Genomic DNA, 10419 nt, shown 5'->3' on the forward strand with positions numbered 1-10419 from the left:
CAGTCACAAGAATCTATTTATATTTGGACATCGAGCAAAGCTAAGGTAGAGGTAGTAAGGCCATGTTGATTTGATTATATGGATAACATCCACGCGAGCGTCAATTTTCGACCGTTTTTAAAAATAAAACAAAAAATTTCAACCATACTGTAAATGGTAAAAAGTATCTTCAAGATAAGCAAATATATACCGTGTATATAACACAGATATCGGAAACGTATACTAATGTCATAGAATATTCCAAGGTCAACGAAGATGTGAAATCACAAAAATGAAGAATCTATTGTCCGGTATACTATATTCTGTGTGTTCAGTTCTTTGTTTAACATTAGATTTCATTATGAAGGCAACGTTTTTTATTCGCACGATAGCACCAGTTTTGGGGTTCCCACCGGATGTCATCCATATAATCAAATCAACATGGCCTAAGGTACATAGATTTCGAAGCAAATCTTCTCCTATCCAATCAAAACTGCTGGAGTAAACAAAATCTTTGAAAAAAAAAGAGAAATATTGCTTCCGTTGTAATTCAGGTCAGGAACAGTAATTTCGTCCAGGACGAAAATGAAAAGAAGAGATCAAAAGCCCCGCGACAAAATGCTGAATTTTATTAGTTAATTTCACCCACTCTGGAGAAACACATTCTCTTGTACAAATGACTGCATTTCCAGACACATTGACATGTCCGTGTTGCAGAGGTTTATCGCCTGATGCAGGCATGATTTTTTCATTCTTTCAGTTCTGCATTTGGGCACTGTCATGTGGGTTTTTGTTGCGCAGGGACCGCTTGGCCCGGGCATCTCTGTGACACGGGTACTGTCATGCTTTAAGGTTTGAATAAGGAGATCACAAGTCTTAAGTGTGTCTAAAGCGTGTCTTAAGATGTTATGAGATGAGGTACACTACAAGCAAGTCAAATCAACTTCAAACAAAAACAAGTGACCGTAAGTAACATAGTCTGTGACGTCGGTCTGGTATATGTTGCTTGTTTTGTCTTCTTTGGTGTGTGACGTTGTGCTTATATCCTATAATGATCCTTTTCACGGTGTTAACTATATCGTTTTATTCAAAGTTGCTTGATATGTCTGTGTCATGTCAATCTTAATGTTAAAGACCTAAACAGGTATGGATTGTGAGATAACATGTGGTCAAAGTCGAAAGTTATGGTGACGATAAGTAACCGAATGGTCTAATACACAGGCACATTCACACACAGACACACCTACAAGTGCTACAAGACCGACAGACAGACTGACAAACGCACCAAGTACTAACATGTTTCTGTTATGGACGTAATAAGAATGAAGCACGGAACAGGACCTTGATGTAATTTGATAATTTATGATATGGCTTACACGCTTCATCGTGTAGTGCGTTCAACCAGCTTTGTCTATTTAGGCTAGTCTTGGCAAACTTGGATTTCTGAAATTATTACAACCATAACAAGAGGCTGAAGGTACAAGTATATATGAAGACAGCATTATCATAATAAAAGTACCAACCATGTTCCTTTAAAACGTAAATGGCCATTGGCCCGCAGCTACATAAAATTACCATAGATAGGTGATACTGTCATATTCAAAGTAGATCGAAGTTGTCAAACATATCATGACCAGCTGGTCGCAGCTGTTGACAACATGAACAGCTGGTCACAGCTGGTCACAGATGTTGACATATTTCGAGCAAGGTGAACAACTATCAACTTGTGTGTATGGCAAAATCATAATCCAACATATTTCGAGAAAGTTGAACAACTATCAAAGCGGCCCTGGACCAAAACACCGTAAGACGAACAAATTGTAGGGGTGATATTTTTATACATCCATAATAAAACCAGCAGGCGCGAAAAAAAACAACGTGCATCATCGTCAACCTCAGTGCAGAGGACTTGCCAAACAACGTACGTATGCGACAACGGGAACATGCAGTTACAGGTGCGAACGCGAATAACTTTGACGATCAGATAAAACCACGTATCTGCTTGACAATATCAATTACCGCATGACCCATATACAGGGGATCTGGACCAATACACTGGAAGACGAACATTTTGTAGGGGTGTTCTTTTTATCACATCCATAATAAAACCACCTGCCGCCAAAAAAAAAACACGTGCATCATCGACAACCTCAGTACAGAGGACCTGCCAAACCACATAGGATTCAGACAGCGGGAACATACAGAAACAGATGCGAACGCGCGTAAACGTGACAAAACTAAAAGTCTGTCGCCAGAGGTTACCCTCTGGTCACAGACTAATATTGTCTCGGTTGTAATTTAGGTCAGGGATGGTGACGTGATTCTGTTGTAAATAATGCAAATCCAGATCAAGCAAAGGGACTTCGACGGTCTGACGACAAAATGCTGAATATTCTAAGCCAATTTCACTCAGACTGGATAAACACATTCTCCTGTACAGGTGACCGCATTCTCACAGGCCTGCCAGAGTTGGTGCATACGTCTGGCCCGAGCGGACATCACTGTGGTACAGGTACTGTGGTATAGTCTGTACAATTGAGTTTCAGTTTATTTATTTTACCAGGAATACATCTCAGGCCAGCGTAGACCTGTTTTTCAGGCAATCCTGGGCACATGTGCATACATAAAAACAACACAATATCAATAAATAACAACAATTGTTTTTGTTGGTAGGACTATAGTAGATCAGTCAATTTTGTAGGCAAGAGGTTGATTCTGTCGTCTTGATAAGTGGATCATTTGAGAATCAAGCGTTTTCACTATGGCTGTAAAGTGGGTGGCGAAGTTCTACCTAGTGTTGGTTGTAGTACGTCTGATAGTGCCATGTGTAGAGGCAGGGGACTGGCAACACTGTCAGAATGTATCACCGATGAGATGTAGTGTTGGTGACAGCCGTAATGGCGGATCAAACTACCAGTATGACATTGCTGGCTATGAGTCCAAGTGGAACAGAGGTCCATCTTATTATGATAGTTACCGAGGGCCTTTTGAATACAACCGCTTGTACCAAACCTTCATGTCATGTTACGACTGCACAGGTAACGGAAGCGTGTCAGGTAGCTCTGTTACTGGTGAAGTCCAGAGTGGCACTGTGAGTCCTTCTCAACAGGTCGTCACTGTACTTGTCATAGCCGACAACAACATTGGCACAATGACCAAAGCTGACGCCACAGCTATCTCAAAGCTGCCATGCGGTAGAGACTGTAGACTATGGCTGGTAAACTGTAACATAACGACCATAGAGGTAGGCGCTCTTGCTAAGCTTCCACAGGTAACGGCCCTGGTCATCTGGCAGAGCAACCTTCAGGCCCTGAGAAGCGACACGTTTGAGGGGATGGAGGGCCTGAAGAGCCTGCTGTTGTTGGGCAACAACATAACCTGTCTGGAGGTAAGACTACAGCACGCACGTAATGCGTAAAAGATCCTGTTATACCCCTTTTCCACTAGGGCGGCGCTCTCGCCGCGCGCTCTCTGTGACCTACAATTTGACATATCGCTCAACGAATTGTATAGAAAATTAAGTCTTTTTTCACACTTTGTGTGTTTTGTTGTCTTCTCAGTCACGCTTTTTGTATAATATACCCAGTGTGAAAGCGAAGGTTACACATATCCTATTTAGGTCGCAGTGAGAGCGCAGCGCGATCGCCGTCTAGTGGAAAGGGCGTGCGTGCTACAGGGCACCGATAAAGTATCACTACTTTCTGATTGCAGTATGTATATTTCGCATGTATAAAGACATTTTGCCTTATGCTACATGCCTATAAACTGTAATGTAATTCTATCTTATTGATTCTAGCTTTCCACAACCCACCTATTTCTAGCTTGTCTAGCTAAGAGTTCGAAAGGCGAGCGTTCTCAGTCTATCAACAGAGATCATTCAGGCAGGGTTTCTCCTAAAAGTATTTAGTTATTATAAGTGTCAAGTTAGAGTTTATTGCAAATTCTTACCCATGGGCTAATAGCAGGTAAAATGAGAGATTCAAACAATGTAAAAACAATATCACAGGTGTCTACTCTAGTCTAAAACTAGTAAACGCTAACTCTAGATCCTGGGTTATTGGGTTCAACTCCTTAATTATTAAGTATTTATTACATTGATTTCTCAAATTCTAGGCTAGGGTTGAATCCAATTTCCAAAACCGTTCTCACAAGTAGTCTAACAACCCGACATTTACATTATAGGCAGGTGCCTTTGACGGCTTGCCGCTGCTGCGGTCCCTCTATCTCGTGGACAACCAGATCCTGACGATGGCACCCGGCATGCTGCGTGGACTACAGCTGGACTGGCTGGACGTAAGTGCAAATTCTATCAGGTACATAGCGCCTGGGGTACTGCAGGGAACGCGGTCTGTACGAAATGTCTATATCGTTGAAAACAAGCTCCAGTCAGTCAGTGTAGGCATGTTTGCTGACCTTGCAAACATGCGGAGCCTGCATTTGGAGTACAATGAAATCTCTTGGATTGCAGATGGCGCGTTCCACTCAAATAGGCGACTGGAGGTTCTAAATTTGGCGGGGAACAGTCTGACTTTTCTGTCAGGACGTTGGTTTAAATCAACAAAAATTTTCAATGTAGATCTGACAAGAAATGCTATAGCCGCTGCGTATCTAGGGAGGGGGGACGCACTACTGAATGTTTTATTGCCGGACAATCCCCTGCGCTGTACGTGTGCGAACATTGGGCTGTATGAACATTTGTGGAGGCGCTGGACTGAACTCATTTGGGGATCTCACCCCCGGTATGCTAAGGTGTCCCTACAGACAGGGTGTCCCGCCTCGTCCCTGGTAGAAAGTCCTCCTGTGCAGGTTAATGTCAGCGCCCTGCCCTGCCCGGCACCGTTTGTGGAGTTTGTAAACGCAGAGCAAAATCATGAGTCCAAAGTATACAAAGCCGTTGGTAACGTGTACTGGGAGGACCTGCCCCATATGTCCTGGGACTTTGCCAACGGGTCAGAATACTCGATGAACATAACGTACATCACAAACACAACGACACACGCCAGTCTGGCGATAGGCAACCTAACTGTGACAGTGGGGACCTATCTAAGGGCTGAGGGGTGGGTAAAATGTAGAGAAGAATGGAGCCCGAGCGAAAATCAGGGAACCAGGAAACAAGAAAAATGTTCTAACTACATGGGGAAGTCAAGATTCTCTCTTTGGCTCAGCACCGCCAGTAACTTCTCTTTCTGGAACCTCACCTGTTCGGCGATCTCAAACGCCGGTTCCTATACTGCACACTTCGACGGGAGGGAGAGCGTACACTTCTCACAACCATTCACCACACCACAGCTATTGACACAACCCACAAACCACACACGAGCACATACGACCCACATACAACCAACAGCCGACACACAGCCTCTGTCCACACCCCTGTCCTACATAGTCTTACTTCCGGGAAACCACAACCAAAAGTACGTTTCCGAGTCTACATGGCTGATTGTGCTGGCTTCTTTGGCGGCTGTTTTGATGATACTCACGAGGGTAGCATGGGAGTATACCACCGGGGTCAAATGGGCAGCAGGGCTAGAGAACAATTCAGCAGCAGAACAGGCATTAGCGCCCCGAGAAGGTGTGGCACGCTTGCCTTCTGGGCCGAGCGCGATCGTCCCTTATGCCGTAGTCTATGACAATGCAGGTGCAAACAGTGGCGACCCAGATGAACAGATTGCCCCGTACGCCATAACGTACGATGTCGAAGACGATGAGATCACACCGTACGCTGAAGGTCACCTCCGCGATCACGACAGTTTGTGCGAGTCAGACGCTTCTGACTCTTCAGAAGCTGTTCCGTACGGTGTGAGTAAGCTGTGCGACAAGTATGTCAGTGGTGACCGTACAGAACCCCGAGATAGCACGTCTGGTGCGTATAGAAGCGACAACGCAGCTAGTGGGGGCCCCGTTTCCAAAATGTGTGGCAAAGATGAACCAAAGGAAACTATCCTAGATGATTCCGTGTCAGTTAGGGTTCTCATTGATCAGGGAAGCCCTCCCCCTCCAACAAACTCAGACCGTAGCGAAGCGACTTGCTCCACGGCCTCTTCGCTACCAGAGGCCGCCGCGGACGGTGCTCGCCCCGCTGCCCCGAAAGAGACCGAAGCACCCGGACCCGGGGAGTCCGTTCAGGACGACACAGGAAGCGAGCAGGGCGGGACTCGTATCACCTCGGATAGTGGGGAAGAAGGAAAAAAGTCTGATTCATTTTCAGACGAAATGGCTGAATAGTCGCAGCCGATGTGGTTTTCTGGTGCGTACACTAGCAGCCGTCCCTACCTGACAACCAGAAAGGCGCTATTAAACTAAAGATGGCTTTTAAAGACTGAAATTGCACCAGAATTAGTTCTTTAATACTTCGAAGTGTAAAATATTGCAGCGCGTTTTTACTTAATGCAGTATATTGTAGCAATGGTAGTGGCAGGTTGTGCTTCAAGTTGTAAATTGTAGAAGTGGTAGTAGCTTCTTTTTGTCCATCTAGTATCTATTGTAACGTTATACATAGTAGTTTGCAGATTTTATTTCACGTCGTAAATTGTAGCAATGGTAGTACATGTGGTAGTTTTTTTTTTCTTTTATGTAGTATCTATTGTAGAAATAGTAGTTTGCAGATTTTATTTCACGTCGTAAATTATATATAGCGATGTTAGCGGTAATTCACTTCTTGTGGTGTGTCGTGCAGAGTTGCAATATTGTATTAGTCACTCCCCTTTCTGACATGTTGGTTCTCTGTCATCCTATATAGATGTACGTACATTTGGTAATGTTTACAAATGGGCTGCTGAAAAATGGGGGCAATTGAGCTTTTTCTCTTCAGTCGAATACTTTTTTGATATCAAGGCCATCGTGGCGACAATTGAATTATGAATATTACCATTGAGTCAGAATTGAAACGAATTCACAAATCTTAGTGACTCTATTTGCCCTACTCTAGTTCTTTTTGACGAGCTTTGGGGATTTTACAGGATTTAAGGTTTGTACTAAAGCACCACAAAACACTAATACATGTTTGCAATTAACAGCATGAAATGCAGAAAATTTTGTCATTTCAAAATCGCACACATTTGGATATTTTCATGAAAGTTAATGCTGTTGCAAGCAAATCCGGTAGAATTCAAAGAAGAAAATGTTCTTTGAGATGTTGAAATGTGACATGCGTATAGCATATAGATAGTAATGCTAGCTTATAAGGGATTTCTTGCAAAACGAATAACAGGTTTAGCCGGAGGAACCAAACAATGAAAAATGCATTGGTTTTGAATATTCATGAAGAAATATACTTGTAAAACGGGGCTGGTGTAAACCACTGTTTCTTTACTTCAGAATTAAGAAAAGAGGTGGGTGGGCGATGTGAGAAATTATAATCTTATGGGTGACAAGCTTAAAATGGAACTCATGGGAATACGACTAATGCGTTACGGTTTCCTGTCGTGGGCTGATCTAAGGCTTTAAAAACGTATAACAGTTACAAAGAAACCCTTGCCAGAAAAATGTTATAAGTTACGTAATCCGCTGGAAGTCTCCCCAAATCGTTCCAAAACTTTTAATGTTATGTTTCTGGAGTTTGCAGAAACTCTTTTCGGAGTTTTCCTCAAAATGATATGCCAAAAAGCCTGGTCTAGCAATCCAAAGATGAAAGGAGAGCAAAACTGGTATGTAGATGTACATTTGGTAATGTTTACAAATGAGCTGCTGAAAAAATGGGGGCGATTGGACTTGTCTTTTCAACTGGATTTCTTTCGTGCGTGTGTGTGTGTGTGCGTGCGTGTGTGCGTGTGTGCGTCCGTGCCTATATATAGGTCCATTACTTTGTCATCTCATGAGATCAAATGTTTATGTGAAGATCATCTTAGATTATCTGACACTGTAATTGAAAAAAAGATATTTGTTAGTTTCAGCGACAATACTGAATCAGATGTATATTCAGTGGCAATAGTGAATTCAGTACTCGTGGTACCAGTCTTATAAAGTCAATAGTTGTAGTAGAAGACCATATGAATATGTATTTGATTCATTGAGAATTTTACCATATAAGGTGGCGGACATGTAACGTTAGCTGTTAACGTTATATAATCTATTGCACAAACCATTGTATTTGGGAAATACATGAATGTTATTCATGAATAAGAATGGTATGAATAAGAATGATATTCATCTTATGCTATGTTTGTCAGTTGTTGTTTATAATTTGAACAATATGCAACGTGACATACTACTACAACATATTGAAAACCTACATACCTGTCATAATGTCATCTATAACGTTAAATGCTAACTTTCACCCTGCTCTAAAAACATGTTATTTGTAACATGATTATTCAATTATCAAGCTGCCTATACAGACAGACACTACAGACAATGTATTGTAAGACATGCAGCCAAGAAAAAATATCTGCCGCTAATGGTTGAAGTTCCGACTAAATATCGTCTTAAGTTGGCGGCTGCTTAATTGTTGTTACCTCAGACACTTCAGAGTAATGCCGGTACCAGTGGCACGATTTTACGCGACAGTATGGAGCTTTCAGCAAGTGTAGTTTTGGTTATACCCCTGTCACATTTGGCGAAAATCGATCGGACGACGATTCTGCGGCAATCGCCCGAGCCTCGCTTATAATGATAAATTTATTGCACAACAATTGTACAAGGTACAAGGTATGGCTTATATGTGACAGGGACGGTTTTCAGGTGAAAAATACGCGCAACCCTCTGTCGATCTTAAATAGGGCCGATCTTCCATCGATACGCCCGAAGATCGTCGATAATGTAACAGGGGTATAATGGTGCCACAGAGGAATAGACTAACAAAGTCGATGCTCTAACACAGCTGTCTAGTCTACACATTGTAGAAACAAGATACATCATTTACAGTGCGTCTTACCATGTCACTCTGCTCCAAACGGAACTGATGATGATTGCGTCATGACAATTCGACTCTCAAGTTGTCTTCATGGACACTATGGACAGTTTGAGCACGTCGTGTACAACATAAGCAGCCAGGAAAGAACTGTCTCCGCAATCTCTGCCGTGATTGCTTCAAGGGCCGTCAGTGACTGAATATCGTCTCCAACGATATGGTGATGTCTCCATTGTTGATCATTGTCGACATGTCAGAGAAATACGAGTGGCACTTTTTCCTTCACGGGATGGAGTTTTAAGGAGGACTTGGTCAGTGTGCATCTCCAGCTAGATCTGTCATTTGCAAGGTCCTCCCAGTGCTCTGTGTCAATATAAAGAGCCCTGAAGTTCCTCTTGCAGACAAGGACCGTCAGTGACTGAATATCGCCTCCATTGTTGTTACCTCAGACATGTCAGAGAAATACGTTTTCCTTCATGATGTGGAGTTTTCAGGAGAACTTGTTCACCGATAACTTCGTAAAACGATAAGATGTCGCTGGGTATAGACTAAGGAAGTGGATGAATCAACAAAACTGTCTTACTTCTGTCTACATTACATATTCTGGAGATGAGATACGTCCACCATGTACCTTAACATGTCGCCAAGTGTTGTATGATATTAGTTTACAGCGCCCCTCTTATATTTTGTGATCGTTATGAGGTTGAAAGAAGCATATGTATCCACAATGCCATTGAATTAATGACATGTAGAGTTATATACAGCTCTCCGATTCAAAGAGTAGATTGTGCGTTTTAGATATGTGACAAATTGTTGCATGCCCTCACTTTACTGAGTTCCCATTGACTTGGTAACTTGTTATTTCTAACCAGAAACCATATATTTATTGGTTTTCTATTAATTATGTGTATGTTTGGTGTAAAGACCAGGTCATCCTTCTTTGGATTGACAAGCCTGTTTGTACTGAAGTGGACGGAACAATGTCTATGTAACCGTTTATACTGTTTAATCTGAACCTTGTGCAAATTTACGTATACCCAGCAAAGATGAATTTTAACATGATCTAGTTTTAGTACCAGCTTATGTATACATTCAAAGTACAGTGATGTACTGAAACATAATTTGTAAATTGTGTTCGACTATTTGGTTTTGACAGATATCGACTGGTATTACAGCGACGTAAAACATTGTACTAACGTTAAATGTATAGTTATCTGCACGGGTAGACTGGCACCACATGTTCCAATCTGGTAGGAAATAAGGAGAGATTTCAAAACCTTTGTTGTTGTTTTCCTGAATTTTCAATATAATTGTGAAAGTACGTCGTTGTCTGTCTTTGCTTTGTGGCAGTTCATTCGTAGATAGGTAGTTAGGACAGCACCGCCTCACCATATATAACACAACGGGGACCTTGAAAATGTTACCTGTTTAAGTTAGTTAAAGGTGCCCATAACCAAGCATAGATTATGCAGATGTCAAAGTCATTTACATACTCATAATATTTCAGGGAGGTATGAGGTCTCCGAACTCTTGTTTGTCAGGTTTTCCCTTTATCCGTTTTGACATGCGAGCTAAACTCCGTTTGGCCGTAC

Source organism: Branchiostoma floridae, chromosome 6 (genome assembly GCF_000003815.2).
Source record: "Branchiostoma floridae strain S238N-H82 chromosome 6, Bfl_VNyyK, whole genome shotgun sequence".
Lineage (NCBI taxonomy): Eukaryota > Metazoa > Chordata > Leptocardii > Amphioxiformes > Branchiostomatidae > Branchiostoma > Branchiostoma floridae.